Genomic DNA, 17,436 nt, shown 5'->3' with positions numbered 1-17,436 from the left:
TGGTGTCTCTGTGTAGGTCGGTATTCAGGAGTTACTTTGGATGAAATCAGATCCAGGGTTCCAAAAAGCCCATTTTCTTTCTTTAAAGCACAGCTGAATCATGTTTTGGCCTCCAAATGCTTACACTTCTGGTGATAGAACAGAGAGAAGATATATGGTTGGTTGGCAAGGGGAGAAGACAGCTAATAGATTTGCTCTTGACAGACTCTACTGAAATGGTTAATATGCCTATTTAAACCAAAATTGGCTCATTTGGTACTGCTGTCAAAGTTATTATTCTGATCCTTTGATAATTATCCCTTAAGTTACCCAGTCAGTCTGTCTAGTTTTCACACATGAAGTTTCTTCAAGGCTCTAGTCCCATATCAGCAACCCCGCCCGGTCCCTAAAGGAGGATGGACAGTTGCCAGGGTCACTCACTGTGCCCCTCACCCCACCCAGCCCCCCCCAGGGACCCCTCACACCTGTCCTCCTGCCAGCCTAGTGGTGAACCCCCCCACACACAAGTTACCATGTTCCCATGAAAGCAGATTTAATTTCCTTTATTTCAGTTGCATGGATTTTTTTTCCCCTGGGTCTATGTCCAAAAGAAACAGTTGAAAGGATTTTAAAACATCACTGCATGTACTTATTGAGTCTAAACTGCAGAGCGCTGTGCGAGGCATCACGCGATGGTTTTTTTAAGACAATTCCGACCCTCCAGGAACTTAGTCTAGTAGATAAGTCATGACCACGTTAAAACTCAAATACAAAATAGCTGTCATGCACAGGAGTCAGGTAGTTGGGCTGCCTCTGTGCCCATGCCCTGTGACTTGCTGTGTGATGTGGGGGCTAGTCGTCTCACCTCTTCGAGCCTCAGGTTCCTCATGGTTAGAAGGGGGATGATAGTGATACCTGGCTCCTAAGTGGTTGGAGGATTAACATAGATGAGACTTGTTGACCGCCCCCCATGTCCCCGTGACCCACCTCCATATCACGTGCAGCTGTGGTGGGCACTTTCCACAGATAACAGCTTCCCCCGTTATGAAATGAGCTGTGTTCCCACAAAGTTCATATGTTGAACCACCCCTGTCCCCCAATGGGACTGTATCTGGAACTAGGGCCTATAAGGAGGTAGTAAGGTTAAATGAGGTCATAAGGATGGATCCCTAATCTAGAAGGATTAGTGTCCTTATAAGCAGAAGGAGAGACACCAGGGATATTTATGCACAGAGGAAAGGCTGTCCACAAGCCAAGGAAAGAGGCCTCGGGAGAAACCAAACCTGCCCACACCTTGACCTTGGACTTCCAGCCTCCAGAGCTGGGAGAAAATACATTTGTTTTTAAGTCCTCCAGTCCTCCAGGTGTTCTGTTACAGCGAGCAGACTAAGACCCGCACCCAAGCACTTTGTCTCCGCCTCTGCGGTGGTGCTGGCCCTCCAGTAACGGGCTCAGCCTTCAACACAAACTTCAAAGTGGCAGGGAGGTAAGGCCTCCAGGGACACCCCTCAACACAGCAGGTGGGGTGTGTGGATAACCACCCCGGACCCTGGCCGTCAGAGGGAGAAGCTCTCAGGTGCGGGGCTGTGTCTTCTCAGGCAGGACCAGCAGGGCTGAGCCCACCACTCATAGTGCTGACCTGCTCGTTAACGCAAACTTCGTCTGCTTTTCTCCTTCCTGCCTCACCTGGTCCCACGCCCTCACCTGTGCTTCCTAGGATGACCTTCCAAATAAACCGCCTTCACACAGGCCCTTGATTCGGGGTCCGCCTTTGGGGAACCCAAACTAAGTCAAGGGATAGATTCACATCAGCCACTCAGGGAACACCCCCCCATCCCTCACAAAAAAGTGGAAACAAGATTTAGCCACGGAAGGCACGTTACAGTGGAACCACCTGACCGGTGGCTAAATGAACACCACAGGAAATAAGTATTACAGGAACCAAGAGGAAAAATCAATTCTGGCTCATTCGTGAGCAGATGGAATCTTCTACGTGAAGCTTTAGCTTTTCAAGCCGGAAGGGATCTCAGGGCCCAGTTACCTTACAAACTGTGACATCACACAGACAAGGTCTAGATGACTAAAAAGATACAGACCTAGCCAGCCCTGGTATTCAACGCAGGATGTTCTGACCAGAAGCTGGGGTGCCCTTCCTGGTGACACCCCCTCGAGACTGTCAGGGTGAGCAGCCCCATAAACAATCCAAGCTTTCCGGAAGTTTCCTTAGCAACGTTCAGGAAAAAGGCTGAGCAAGTGCGTGGTCCCCTAACTCCCCTCCAGTGGCCCCTGGAGAAGGAATTTGTGAGCTGCTGCATCTCTAGTCCCTTCCTTGACATTTATTGGCTTTTTGATGAAGGTTAGAGCAATTTTTCTGTCAACAGCTTCTCATTAGGGGCCTGGTGATGTTCTTTGTGACCATTATTTTACTCGGCATCATGCCTGGTCACTGTGAGAAGAGGTTCCACTTAGAAAGCATCCGTCTTTTTTTTTTTTTTTTTTTTTTTTTGCGGTAGGCGGGCCTCTCACTGTTGTGGCCTCTCCCCTTGCAGAGCACAGGCTCCGGATGCGCAGGCTCAGCAGCCATGGCTCACGGGCCTAGCCGCTCTGCGGCATGTGGGATCTTCCCAGACCGGGGCACGAACCCGTGTCCCCTGCATCGGCAGGCGGACTCTCAACCACTGCGCCACCAGGGAAGCCCGAAAGCATCCGTCTTTGCAGCAGCAAAGAGCTCAGGTAATCCCACTGAAATATTCCTCCGTGCTGACAGCGCCCCGAGGCTTGTGTACTGAACTCAGACAACAAGGCAGCCTTGCGTGAACCGCTCAGCTTCTGGCGTGGTGCCTCCCCATCTCTTTTTAAAGACATATTTCAGGTTTAATTCTGTTTCTTTTAAAAATGAATTTTGGAGAACTTGTTGGTGAAATAATCAGTAGGACTTACTTCTCAGAGACCACAGGTTCTCACCATGAATGACAAGTCTGCCTTGGAAAAGCCTGGAACCAGCAGGTGTTGGAGGAAGGTGTCCGGTTCCCCTGACGGACTGTTTATCTCACCCCTGAAATGCACTGTCTGCACACGGTGATGCTTTAAGAAAGCATCTGGAGACGTCTGAGGCTCCTGTCATTCATCCTTCATACATCCTCCTCTGCCTTCCCTACCACCATGAATCTAGCCTGGAATGGCTATTTTTCCAAAAAAAGGTTTTTTATTATGAACAATTTCAAACACAGGGAAAAGACAAGAGAATGTGGTAATAAACTACAATGTACTCGTGGCCCAGCTTTCACAATCAGTGGATAGTTTATCAATCTTGTGTCACCTTTCCCATTCCCACTCCCCTCCGGTCCCCACCCAGACTCTTCTGAAGTGGATCCCAGAGTCACTTCCTCAGAACAGAAAGACACTGCTCTCACCCAGGAAATTCCAAGGGATTTGGGAGCTCTGTGTAGGAAACCACGGTCAAGGAGCAAATATTAGGACAAAAGATGCTCCTGGTGTGCTTATCACTCAGGAAATGACAAGGGTCTCAGGAGCCCTGCGCCAGGACCTGGGGACAGAGACCAGCATATACATGTTCTCTTATCTCACAACAACCCCTTGGATGTCTTTCCCTCCTGTTCCCAGGGATCATTTTCCAAAATAACTACCTCCATGCAGACCTGGGGCTCAGGCTCTGCTTTCCAGGGGAAACCCAGGCTGAGATGCCAACCAGGGGAGGGGCCAAGGGAGTTCCAAGAATGCCAGCAAAGGGAGTCCCAGGGTGACCACCAGGCACCAGACCCTTGTTCAATTAGAATCTCTGGTTCTCAGCGCTTGAAGCTGCAGTTCCAAGCTTTTCCAGCAGAGGGCAGTAGTAGCTTAGCTCTAGATGGACATCTCCACGGCCTAACTGTTGCCAGGTTACCTGGACTGGAAAATCACATTTGCTTTTTAGTCCTGAGAATAAAAGAAACATATTTAGCAGAGTCAATACTAGTAAAGTTAGTTAGATGTCAGTTCATCTGAGGCAGTGGAGAGGAAGAAGCTCATAAATATAATTGTTTACTTTTCTTTTTTTAAAAAATAATAGAGTCAGCTCACCTCATAAGTGTGCTATAAAGATTGCTCCCTGCATTTTTATTCCTGGGTGGTCATCAGAGAAAAGGCTCCATATCAGGGTTTCTCAAGCTCAGCACCGTGGACATTTGGGGCCAGACAATCCTTTGTTGTGGGGTTGTCCGGGCATTGCAGGATGTTTAGCAGCATCCCTGGCTTCTTTCTACCCATGAGATGCCAATATACCCTCCCCCCACCCCTTGTGACAACCAAAATTGTCTCCAGATTTTGCCAACTGTCCCCAGGGGGGTGGAGGGACAAAATCACCCCAGTTGAGAACCACTGCCCTGGATGATTATCTGGGCCAGTTAGTTTATCAGCGAAACAAAGTACTGGTGCTGCAAAATGAGGCCAGAACCATGTTTTCAAGCCTGCCTTGGGCTGTTAATATCAAAGGGCAGCGTTTACTGAGAGCCTTTCGGGCCCTGGGCTAAGAGCTTCTGTTCTAGACCCAGGCCCACCTCGGAGCAGAACTCAGCACCCCCCACTCTCCCCAAATAGATTCAACTCTCAGAAAGCATTAAAGGAAAATGGGGATATTCCTGAAGTGACCTGAGGAGACAAAGACAAGCCTCTTCCTAAGACTCTTCCTTTGACGTTTCGGTCCTTGACCCCAAAATTCCTCTGCCAGGCCTGGTGGGTAGAGAGGAAAATTCTTCTGTCTTCAGCTCCAGCTCACCCTGCACCCCTCACAAAACCATTACTCCTCCAGCACACCCCATCCCAAGACTCTTGTCAAAGTATCCCCCCACCAAAGAAGTTCCTTGCTAACATGGAAGATTTTTCTCCATATTGTTACACCTTCATTCACCTCATTTTTATAGATGAGGATGCCGAGGGATTGTCCCCAAAATCATACAGCCAAAAAGTGATGGAAGCAGGACTTGGACTCCAGACAGAGAAGGAACATCTGTCAGGGCGCATGATACTTTCACGGGCTAGGAAAGGTGTTTTCGTGTTCATTTCTTTTAAAATCAGAAGAACGTCATTATAAAATATAATTTAAAATTTTTTCATGGAGGAAGGAGCACATCAAGGCAAAAGTGCCTGGGGTCCCGTAAAGTTATTCTGCACCCCGACATTGTGCTCCATTTTTGGTGAGAGTGTAGCTGACACACACCTGCTTGATACAGAGCCAGTCTTGGTCCAACATAAGACTGACCTCAATATTGGGGGGAAAATGTAAAAGTACAGGTCTTAGCTATTATGGGGTTAGTGGTATCATTTTCATAGATTCATTTATTCACTCAACAAACATTTCATATGGCCTGCTAAAATGAAAAAATTAAAATTTTAAATATTATTAAACTTTTGCTTTAAATACTATTCAATACATTAGTTCTAAGTTATGAAAAATAGAGATTTTTTTTTATTTGACACTAAATCCTGAGGGACCGTGATCTCATTGGATATTTTTCCAACACTAGACTTGGGGATGGGGGGGAGTCATGATCCTTCACTCATTTGACTGCACCATCTCTGTGCCAGCTAGAGGTGGGGTGATGTCTTAGTTTGCTTGGGCAGCCATGGACTGGGCAACTTAAACAACAGAAATTAATTTTCTTACAGTTCTGGAGGCTGGAAGTCCAAGACCATGCCAGTCAAGGTGCTGGCATGGTCCCGTCCTGGTGAGGGCTCTTCTTCCTAACTTGCAGATGGCTGCTTTATCAGTGGGTCCTCACATGGCAGAGAGAGATCTCTGGTATGTCTTCCTCTTCTTATAAGGGCACCAGTCCCATCGGATCAGGGCTCCATCCTTCTGACCTCGTGTAACCTCAATCACCACCTTGAAGGCCCCCATCTCCAATTCATTCACATGAGGGGGTTGGGACTTTGACATATGAATTTGGGAGTGACAGTCCAGTCCACAGCTGGTGAGTTGGTCAAACAATTTATAGCTGGTATATTTTTAGTATTTAATTGTAAGACTGCTCTAAACAATCAAGGAGGAAGGGTGTAGTTCTTTCAGCATTCTTCCTCAAAACCTCACCTCTTCTCTGTTCCTTTGCTCCAATTAAAGCAGAATATAATGACATCATACCCTGATGGCAATCTCTTCTTTCATGGCTGGAGCTGGTGGGTAATAGGGGTTATTTCTGTTTGGGATGAAGTGGGATGTTCTGGGTTAGGTTTGGTTTTCTTCTTCTTTTCTATTCTGAGAATAAGAAAAGGCAGGATTCCTGCCTAGGAAGGGTGGCAAATTACTGTGGAAAGAAATTCTATCAGAATTGACCATTCCATTCAGCAGCTAACATTTTTCAGTAGTCTCTATTTTCTGCTAAGCTCCACTTCTCCACAGTTGACTCTGATTCTGAATAGTCCATTTTAATGGATATATGAAAAAGAGAAATAAGATTTTTTGAAAATGTATGTAGTGGGGGCACAAAGTTATACCATTAATTGCGTTTTGTTTGGTCTGATCTTACATTCCCTGAGCACATAGTCCTGCTTGGCTGAATGCCCCTCTTTCTATTTGCATAATAATTTCTTGACATTCAGATGATTCTCAGATGTTTAATCTTCCCTAACCACCCAATCTAGAGTCCTCTGGTCACGCCATCCACCACCTCCCTTTAATTCCCTTCTCAGTGCCTACAACTCTGATTTTCTTTCTTTTCTCTCTTTTCTTTTCCCTCCCTCTCTTGTTTATTTTTTTGCACAAGAATATAAGCTGCATGAGGGCAGGGACCCTGTCTTCTTCATCTCTGTACCTCTCATTTCAAGGACATGCCTGGCATAAAGTAGGCGCTCAACCATTATTTGTGGAATTCACAAATGAATGAGTGAATGAATGAATAAGATCTCAGCAAGGAGGAGAAGGCTTTTTAACTTGGTTCAGCAGTTTCTAGCTTTGCTTGGAGAGCTCTTTACAACCACTGAGAGGATTGCAAAAGGAATCAAGGCCAAGGAGAAAGAATTCTTAACAGTGAAAGAGAGAGAATATAGAAGCAAAGAAGCAAGGATGAAGCATGGGAACTCAAGAATTCCCTTCAAAGGTGAAAAACCTGTACCATGAAAACTATAAGACACTGGTAAAAGAAACTGAAGATGGTACAAATCAATGGAAGGGTATTCCATGCTCATGGATTAGAAGAATTAATATTGTTAATATAGCCATACTACCCAAAGCCACCTTGAGATTCAGTGCAATCCCTATCAAAATTCCAATGGCATTTTTCACAGAAATAGAACAAATAATCCTAAAATCTGTGTGGAACCACAAAAGACCCCAAATAGCCAAAGTAATCTTGAGAAAGAAGAACAAAGCTGGGGGCATCATGCTTATAGATTTCAAACTATACTACAAGCTACAGCAATCAAAACAGGATGGTACTGGCATAAAAACAGACACTTAGATCAATGGAACAGAATAGAGAGCCCAGAAATAAATCCATGCATATATGGTCCATTTACAACAGAGGAGCCAACAATATACAATGGGGAGAAGACAGTCTCTTCAATAAATGGTGTTGGGAAAACTAGACTGCTATATGCAAAAGGTATTGGGTTACAATATGTTTAGAGCTGGCATTATATAACATAATGCCATATAACAAAGATAATGTTTTTTTATTAGGGAACTACTATGCAGTCACCTAAAAAAATTTTGTAGAAAGAGGCACTGCAGGAAATAAAAAGAAGTATACACAAGGGTCCTACTTGTTCGAGTTTCCAAGAGTGGACTTAAAGCTATCTTCACTTTGGTAGCTCAGACGCAATTGTCAATGATTGATTGTCATAATTTCCTCCTAGGGCCATGCATGTTAGAACCACCTGGAATGTTTCATGCCAGACCTGTTGAAGCAGAATCTCTGGGTTTGGAAGATGCAGGTATTTGCAATTTTAACAAGTTCCTCTGTTGATCCTTATACATTATATCAAGAGGAAGAGAGAAAGACCAAGTAGAAAATTTTCCGGTACAGAACACACAAGTTCACATTTAATAACCCTCCTCCACTCCTGTGTTTGTTTTGTCTAGTCCTAAAGTTGCTTTTATTAAGGGAGTTGAGATACTCGCCCATGAAGCTTATTTGTTTTTTAAATGCTGCTTTGATTTCTCAGTCGGGCTGGGTTTACCTTGCCCTTGGCATCCTCCCAGAGAATCTTAGGGCCATTGAGGAAATGAGTCTGCTGCCCCCTTTACTTATCCCTTCCACTTTTTGAGCACGATGTCGTAGGAGGTTCCCCAACTTTAGACATCTGAAACTGAGAGTCGCGTATAGAGGCACGAGTGTGGACCCTGGCTAGACTTCAAGAGCAACAGAAAAAAAGCAAAAGGAAAACTCCAGGGAGAGTGGACCTTCCCCAAGGGAACTGAGGATGCTGGCAGGCTGCCAAAGTCAATTTCAATAACAGTGAAAAACTAGTTGCGGTTCTTTCCAGATGATGTGTTGTATTAATGGCCATTACTTCCCTGCTTAAACTCCTGAACAGACAGGGATTTGAAATGAGGATCTTGCAAGAAATGGACATGCCTTGAAGATAAGGTCTATTCTTATAAGTTGTATAGAGCACCCCAAGTAAGATATGTGTATAAAACCTCATTAATAACAACAGTAGGGACTTCCCTGGTGGTGCAGTGGTTAAGAATCCGCCTGCCGATGCAGGAGACACGGGTTCGATCCCTGGTCCCACATGCCTCGGAGCAACTAAGCCAGTGCGCCACAACTACTGAACCCACACGCTGCAACTACTGAGCCCATGCTCCACAAGAGAAGCCACCGCAATGAGAAGTCCACACACTGCAATGAAGAGTAGCCCCGCTCACTGCAACTAGAGAAAGCCCGCATGCAGCAATGAAGACCCAATACAGCCTAAAATAAATAAAGTTATTTTAAAAAATTAAATAAAAAGTAATAAATAAATAAAGGTCAGAGCATTAAATAAAAAACAACAGTAGTTTAAGTTCTACTCAGTTCCAATGAGTTTTTGGTGTGTGTCAGAAGTTGTCAACCAATCAAGTACACAAGTGCCCACCTTCCCCCCAGAGGGAAAGTCAATAACAAGAGACACGCTGAGGGCCCACCTCCAACTCTGCCAGCGCCTTCTGACTACTCAGCACTGCCCAGCAGGTCCTAAAGCACCAAAGAAGCTCCACTCTCACCTGCTTGACACTGGGCTTCTGCACATGATTTCAACTAATAAAACCATCCTGCTCCTTTAAATTTTCTAGTAAATGTTTGAAAACGATTGTGTATCACACTCCCTAATGTAAAGAACTTGAGGTCAAAAAAGAGGAATTACCCACCCAAGACTCAAGTAGCTCCATTAATGGCAGGTGTAGGATGTATTCATTTCTTCTCGCTGCTGTAACAAGCGACCACAAACTTAGAGGCTTAAAACAACTCAAATATATTACCTCACTGTTCTGCAGGTCAGAAGTCCAAAATGGCTTTCACTGGACTAAGACCAGGGTGTCAGCAGGATCGCGTTGCTCCTGGAAGCTCTGGACAGAACCAGTTTCCTTGTCTTTCCCAGCTTCTACAGGCTGCCCACGTTCTCTGTCTCGTGACTCCCACCAGCGATCACATCACCCCAACCCCTACTCCTGGCCTTACATCTTCTCTGGCTCTGACCCACCCGCCTCCCTGTTTTAAAGAGGCTTGTGATTATATTGGACCCACCTGATAGTCCAGGAATCTCTACCCACCTCACAATCCTTAACTTCATCACATATGCAAAGTCCCTTTTGCCACGTAAGGTAACATATTCACTGGTTTAGGACACGGACATTTGGGGGACCATTATTCTGCCTGCTACAGAGGACCAGAACCCAGGTTCCTTGACTCCCAGTCCAGGTATCCCTATGGCTCTCAGGCCCTCACTACCCCTTGGGCTCCTCAGAGGTCAAGGTCATCTCTGAGGTTCAGAGACAGAAGCTGGGTTGTGCAGCAGCAGAGGATTTCCTCTTAAAGTGGCGGTTTACCATTGTGCACACCCCGTATACCCCTGCTACCCCATAACCACCCCTACATTACATCACTCCTCAGAAGGATGGGGCTGGCCCCTTAGGTTCAGGAAGCATCTTGGTGGCTCACTGAAAAGAGCTGGGGGTATAAAGATAGTGCTGCTGACTATCCTGGGGGTACCTCTCAGGAACCTGAGTGTGGTAGAATGAAGCACCCTGATATCTGCAAGGTCCTGGGAGCAACCCGAGGGCTGGTACAAATGCCCACCAGCCATGCTGATGAGAAGCCAGCAAAGAAGGGAATCAGGATGAGGAGAGTAGGGAAGAGAGAAGCAGGCTGAGCTGTGGTGTCAGTAGGTCTGTGTGAGGCCAGGACAAAGGAGCCTGTGCTCAGGGGAACAGCGAAGGGCTGGCCACCCAGCACTGCCAGCTGAGTCACCTCCACCAACCACTCAGAACCCCCTCAGCCAAGAAAGGTTGGCTGGAGAAGAAACAGAAGAGGACTCTGCCCGGAAAACATGCACCAGCAATCCTGCCAGCCTCAGTGCCATGGAAATGATAAAATTCCAAAGGTGTTCCCACTTTTCTACCACCACAGGCAGAGTCCGGGAAGGCTGGGGCCCTCAGAGAGGAGGAGCCGGGTGGGAGGAGAGTGACAGAGCGGTGTCAGCTATGACCAGGGAACCAAGCCCCATCCGCCTCCCCAGTGCTGAGCAGACTAACAGGAACACCTGGAGCCAGAGGCGGGTTTTCCTTTCTTGTGGGAAAGCCAGCTGAGAATGCGTCCACGGTAACTAGGGGTGAGGGATGGAGTGTCTGCAAGTGAAGACAAAGTATCAGCTGCTCATCTAGAGAGGGATAATAATTAACCAGGAGGGTCCCCTTCGGTCCAATGACCCCAGGAGACAAGTGGCAGAGTCAGAGGGTCGGCCTCACGTGTGTGTGACCTGGGCAGCCCCCCAGGGCCCCCACCCAGAAGGATCTCATGGTTGGGTTCAAGCTCGGCTGTCACCATCTTAAACTTATTCATCATTTTGAAACCGAACAGGACCCTGCGAGACTTTCCCCGGGGCAGACCCCTATGTCCCCCACCTCTTTTTTTTTTTTTTTTTTGTGGTACGTGGGCCTCTCCTGTTGCGGAGCACAGGCTCCAGACGCGCAGGCTCAGCGGCCATGGCTCACAGGCCCAGCCGCTCCGTGGCATGTGGGATCTTCCCAGACTGGGGCACGAACCCGTGTCCCCTGCATCGGCAGGCGTACTCTCAACCACTGCACCACCAGGGAAGCCCCCCAACCTCTTTTCTGTAGAAAAGCTTTAGCTTCCTAGGCCTTCCCCAAGTTCCAGAGAGCAAATTTTATCAGAAAAGTGAGAAAATGCAGAAACAAGGGAAAGCAGTCGAGCAAGACAAAATAATAATAGTTTAGCCATAAAACAAAGTCAAGCACCCTTAGTTCCTCCTCAGGAGCTACAGATAACATCCTGAGCCATGTCCTTGAGTTGTTTTGCAGATGCTAAAACCTCCACCAGGTGGAAACTGCTGACCAGGTAGACCCCAGACTGGTTGGAACCAGAAGGTTGATGATGTTAACTCCCGAAATACCACCCTGTTACGTCACCACCAACCAATCAGAAGGACATACACAAGCTGATCATGCACCTGGGGACCCTCTCCCTCACGTTGCCCTTAAAATCCCTTCCCCTAAAGCCATCGGGGAGTTCGGGCCTTTTGAGCATGAGCTGCCTGGACTCCCTGCTTGGAGCCTGCAATAAACGCTGCACTCTCCTTCCCCACAGCCCGGTGTCAGTGGGTTGGCTTTGCTGCGCGTCAGGCAAACGGATCCAAGTTTAGTTCAGCAACAATTTTTGAACAAGAGACCCCCTCATTTTCATTTTGCACTGGCCCCCCCAAACCATGTAGCTGGTGTCCGGGTGTATCATGTAGGATACGTTGTGTCTGTGTAGGACGAAGGGTGAAGAAGGAATAAAATGCTCAGCGTCTCATTTAAGAGGTAGATCTCTTATCTATTCATTCAGTCAGACAAAATTCAACAGAAAATTCTCTCCCACCCTCCTCCCAACCCCCCCACGAAGGTACACACATGTACAACCCCAGGCTTACCCCTCACACAACTGACCACACCAAACTGCAGTCCCCTGATGTCCAGGTGGGATCAGGCCAGCGTTTAGGGATGCTGAAGGGTATTTCATTGCTTTTCAGGGAAATAATCTAATGCTCAGCTGATAGGCTCATATACATTTCTGCCAGGGCTCAGAGGATCCAAGAGAAGAGCTGAACGTCAAAACGAGTTTGAACATTTGGAATTTAAGTTTTTTCACAGATTCAACCACCACCATCAGAATAAGATTTTAAAAACAAAGATGAAAGGAAGGTAACACTATTTTTTAAAAGGTGAAGAATAGGGCTTCCCTAGTGGCGCAGTGGTTGAGAGTCCGCCTGCCGATACAGGGGACACGGGTTCGTGCCCTGGTCTGGGAGGATCCCACATGCCATGGAGTGGCTGGACCCATAAGCCATGGCCGCTGAGCCTGCGCGTCCGGAGCCTGCGCATCTGGAGCCTGTGCTCCGCAACGGAAGAGGCCACGACAGTGAGAGGCCTGCGTACCGCAAAAAAAAAAAAAAAAAAAAAAAAAAAGGTGAAGAATAATTTCCTTATAAGATGGTTGCGAAATTTCATTAAACTGCACCTAGGATATTGCCTGTGTATGTAGAGGCTAAATAAACAAATGTTAATTCCCTTATTCCCTTCAAAGCCCCTCTTTGTACACTCTTTCTTCTTTTCTTCCAATCTTGCTGAGTAAGTTACAGCCTTAAGCTGCCCCTGCCCCTGCCCCTCGGTTACCTACCATGATGGGCTGAATCATAACAAAACTCCTATGCTGCAGACCTACCCTCAGTACCTCGGAATGTGACTGTATTTGGCGTTGAGCCTTTAAGGAGGTGGTTATGATAAAGTGAGGCTGTATAGGTGGGCCTTAATCCAACAGGACTGGCATCCTGACGTAAGAGGAGATGAGGACACAGACAGGTACAGAGGGACGACCACGTGAGGACACAGGGAGGAGACGGCCGTCCACAAGCCAAGGAGAGAGGCCTCAGGAGAAGCCAACCCTGCCCACACCTTGATCTGGGACACGGAGTCTACACATGTGAGAAGATAAAAGGCCATTGTTTAAGCCACCCGGCCTGTGGTGCTTTGTTGTGGCAGCCTGAGCTGACTAATACACCTAACATCATTGGAGTTATGGTTCTTGGAAAGGAGCAAGCCTACACTGCCAAGAATGATGAAGACTCTCTTATCAGGCAACACCTTGAACAAGGGAGCCCTGCTCTTCAGGAATCTAGCTGGGTGCTTTCCACCAGACACCGCTGGGTGTCTCTTCTCCTGGGAGTTCATTGCCTCCTTGTAAATAGAAGCCACTGTCCCCTGAGGAGGGAAGTGGGGGGTGTATTTGGGGTCATCACTCACTCATGCCAGCCCAACGTACCCGAACGTTCACATACTCCTGGGCCCTGTTCCAACCTCAAGAGAAGCCCTTTCCTGGTCTTACAAGCCCTGAGCAGCAAAGCACACATGGAGCCAGTCTTCTGCCCAAGGACCAGGCTGAATTAGTCCCCAAATTCTGAATAAACTTCTGGTCTAATGGGCTTTACTTGTGTTCCCTAAGGAAGTTACAGACCAAGAGTTGGAAATGGGGGAGGTGTCTTAACATTTGGGTCTTTTTTTTTTTTTTTTTTTTTTTTTGCGGTACGCAGGCCTCTCACTGCCGTGGCCTCTCCCGTTGCGGAGCACAGGCTCCGGACGCGCAGGCTCAGCGGCCATGGCTCACAGGCCCAGCCGCTCCTCTGCATGTGGGATCTTCCCGGACCGGGGCACGAACCTGTGTCCCCTGCATCGGCAGGCAGACTCTCAACCACTGCGCCACCAGGGAAGCCCAACATTTGGGTCTTTATCATTCCTGGCAAAATTATTTGGAGCCATGAAATCTGGATCAAGGAGGAATGTCCAGAAGACCTTATTATACCATTCCTAAAAACAAACACTTCCCCTGAGTTTTCTCATTACCAACACTGTGTTAAGCACTTCACATACACTTTTTTCTCCTAAGCAAGATTTCAACACAAAGGAGCCAGCCTGCATTTAGAAAAGTACCAAGAGTCAGGCCTGTGTATTTAGGGTGTCAGGGAAAGAGCTTTTCCAGGGGAGCAAATGCTTTGTCCATTACCACATCCATTGCTTCTCCCTGGATTTGCCCACATGTATCTGGATTCTCAGGTATTTAATGGCTCCTTTCTCCTGAGCCCTCTCCCAACATATATTATTTAATAATAATATTAGTTTTTAATTAATGTGTTTACTTATACCCTGTCTTGTTCTGAAAAGCACTTAAGGCAACTCATAGACAGATATACTGCATATGGCAACTAGCATTCATCGATTCAACATAAACGGAGCACTTCCTATATTCCAGGCACCGTGCTAGGTCCTGGAGAAACAGCATTCACGTTCTCCCGGGCTCTCCTGGGTCTCTCCTGCACATGTGCATAGTTTCCCAGCCAGCAGGGATGTGTGGAGAGCCCATCTCAACCCTTTGGCTCTCCCATTCCAAGATTTTCTGTTAAATATGTAGTTGGTTCACCACTTACCCCAAACAGGAGCACATTCTCGAACTTGCAGAGATGTGAGTTTTCCCCATTTGTTTCCTGCCAAGTTCTCTGTTGCTGTCAGTGCTGTAGCTTTTCACCCTCTGCTCAAAATTGATTTGACCCCATTGGCAGTAAACTTGACATTTTTTTCTGGTCAGCCCCTTGTTGATAAAACCGTGGACAAAACTGGGAAGAGGGCTGGGATGGAAACAGGCCAGACAAAAAGGCTGCAGACCCGTTCTTGCCTGAAGCTCTATCCATTTTTCTTGAGTAAATGCTTTTCAATTTGTTATCTGCCTTTGGCCAAGTTCCAAAGCACAGAAATGGCTGGTTCTGACAATATTGTCCAGTTTCATACTGTCTGGGGAGGAGAGGATTTACTGACCTTTTCATGTCACGATAGCTGGAAGTTTGGCCTCTGAAGTTTTGTTTTTTTTTTAATTTTTAATTTTGATGGGGCACGTATTTCCCAGTTTTCTGCTGTTTCCACTGTCCCTATGGCCCTACACTTGTTCTGCTTCATTACCTGCCACACCCTTGAAGGCACTGAGCTTAGGAATTATGATCCACAGTGGTGACACCTAGACAATGTCCTAAACACCCTTGAAGGCACTGAGCTTAGGAATTATGATCCACAGTGGTGACACCTAGACAATGCCCTAAAAGTGCAATGGAATGTACAAATAGTGCTCAGGCCTGAGTGCTAGATTCTGTGGAATATAAAAGCATTCAAGAGAAGGTCCTTGTCTTCAAGGCCCCGAAAATCCCGGGGGAGATGCGGAGCAGGGATACAAAGAGATAACTAACAATGCAACGGCTGGAGTCCACGACAGGCACAGGGATGGACTTCCCTGGGGGTCCAGTGGTTAAGATTCTGCGCTCCCACTGCAGGGGGCAGGGGTTCCATCCCTGGTTGGGGAACTAAGATCCTGTATGCCGCATGGTGTGGCCAAAAAAAAAAAAGCACAGGGATGTCCTCTGTAGGCTGGGAAGGACAAGAAATGATTTCTCCGGTTTATGACATACAGACCCTTTATAGGATTTGTCAGGTTTCTTGTCAATTACTAAATATTACTTTGGTACTTAGAATGAAATTGTTTTCATTGGAGGGAATAAACTAGTGTACCTTAATAAAGAGAGAAGAGTTTGGGAAGTGGAATACTAGGGAGTGCTAGATGTCACCTTGCTGCTGGTGGAACGTGGATAGTCAACAGAATACCACGTCCCAGCTCTGCCACTCCCGTGCTGTGAGATTGGAGAAATTCATTTCTGCATCTGTGCAGTGAAGTAGGGGTGGGGAAGTGGTAATCATTTTTGGTTCAAACGCCCTGTGTTTCTAAGAGAGGAGAGAACCTTTTTCCTACAATCTCTAGAAGATATGATTATGTTTGTTCCCACGTATCACAAGGATTAGTCACTAGATTTGCCCAAAGCAATGATCCCCAGAATGGTTAAGCAGGGTTTCTGAATGTTTTAAAATTTATTTTAGTAAGAATATTTTGAAAACCTGATGAAGTTATGACATCTTTTCTAGGCGAAATAAACCACATCTTTCTAAACATACAAAACATTGCCTAGAATCACAGGGAACTGACACCCTCAGGTTAAGGACTCTTGAGAGAAAACAATGATAAAGAGACCATGATGAGCTTCGAAGCCCTGGATTCAGCTCTGGCTGTTGTAGGCTTCTCATTCTTTTTAAAATAGTCAAAGAAAAACCAAAGTGAAGGTCTGAATTAAAAACTAACCTAGGAAGATCTGTTGTAGAAAATGAAAATTGATCATCGCTGAGAAAGGCAGCCTAAAGAACAAGAAAATCTCACTCTTCACAGAATCCCAGGCTGAAGGGAGGAATGAAAAATTAAAGGCATTAATATTTATCACAGCCAGAGAAGGAAAACCTGCAGGAAATGATGAGCAAGGCTGCAGCAGCAATTATAACCAAAGACAGGAAACTAAAACAGGGGGCTTATCTCATTAGTTAATTTCAATGCAACACTACAGGGGGGTATTTTGGCTGGATGCCTCGAAAGAACCCTTAATCCTTCCACAGAAGGAGTATTCAGAGATCATCTGGAGAGTTATTCATGCCCTCTCAACCTCTTCTCTTTGCCCTCTCCCATTTGGAAAGTAGAGAAGGAATCTAGCTAGGTTAAGCGAGCATTTTTTTTTTTTTTTTTTTGGCCATGCTGCGCAGCATGTGGGATCTTAGTTCCCCGACTAGGGATCAAACCCATGCACTCCGCAGTGGAAGCTTAGAGTCCTAACCACTGGACCGCCAGGGAAGTCCCTAAGTGAGCATTTTTAATTTTAACTCCTAGAACATTACGTTGTGTTCATTTTGAAATCATCTTACAGAGAACCAGCCCACGGGCTAAGGTACAGATGTGTCTGACAGAAGAGAAGAAGCAGAGTCCAGGGTTCCAGCAGGGCCATAGTTTCAGACTCACTGCTGCTTCTGCTGCCCAGGGCTGCCTGCCAGGTCAGAGGTCAGAGGTTAGAGGTTATCAAACAGCCAGGGCAGGGACTCCCACGTTCTGCAAAGTCATAGGCACCACTGTCATCATCTGCTCCCAGTACTCCAGCTGTATTTACAGGCTCCCTAGTCACTCAGGGAGAACGGCATCCTGCAGAAGGACAGACCCCACAGTGCCGAAGGACTCTGGGGGCAAAAATAAAACGCAATAACTTGTGCATTGTCCTCTTTCAGGTCAGTGCTTTTTTGCTATTTAGAACTCTGCTGAGAGACACCCCTGGCAGTCCAGTGGTTAGGACTCCCCGCTTCCA

This window comes from Mesoplodon bidens (assembly GCF_964165515.1).
Source record: "Mesoplodon bidens genome assembly, chromosome: 3".
NCBI lineage: Eukaryota > Metazoa > Chordata > Mammalia > Artiodactyla > Ziphiidae > Mesoplodon > Mesoplodon bidens.
The sequence above is the reverse complement of the archived record's forward strand: the minus strand, read 5'-3'. Positions refer to the sequence as shown.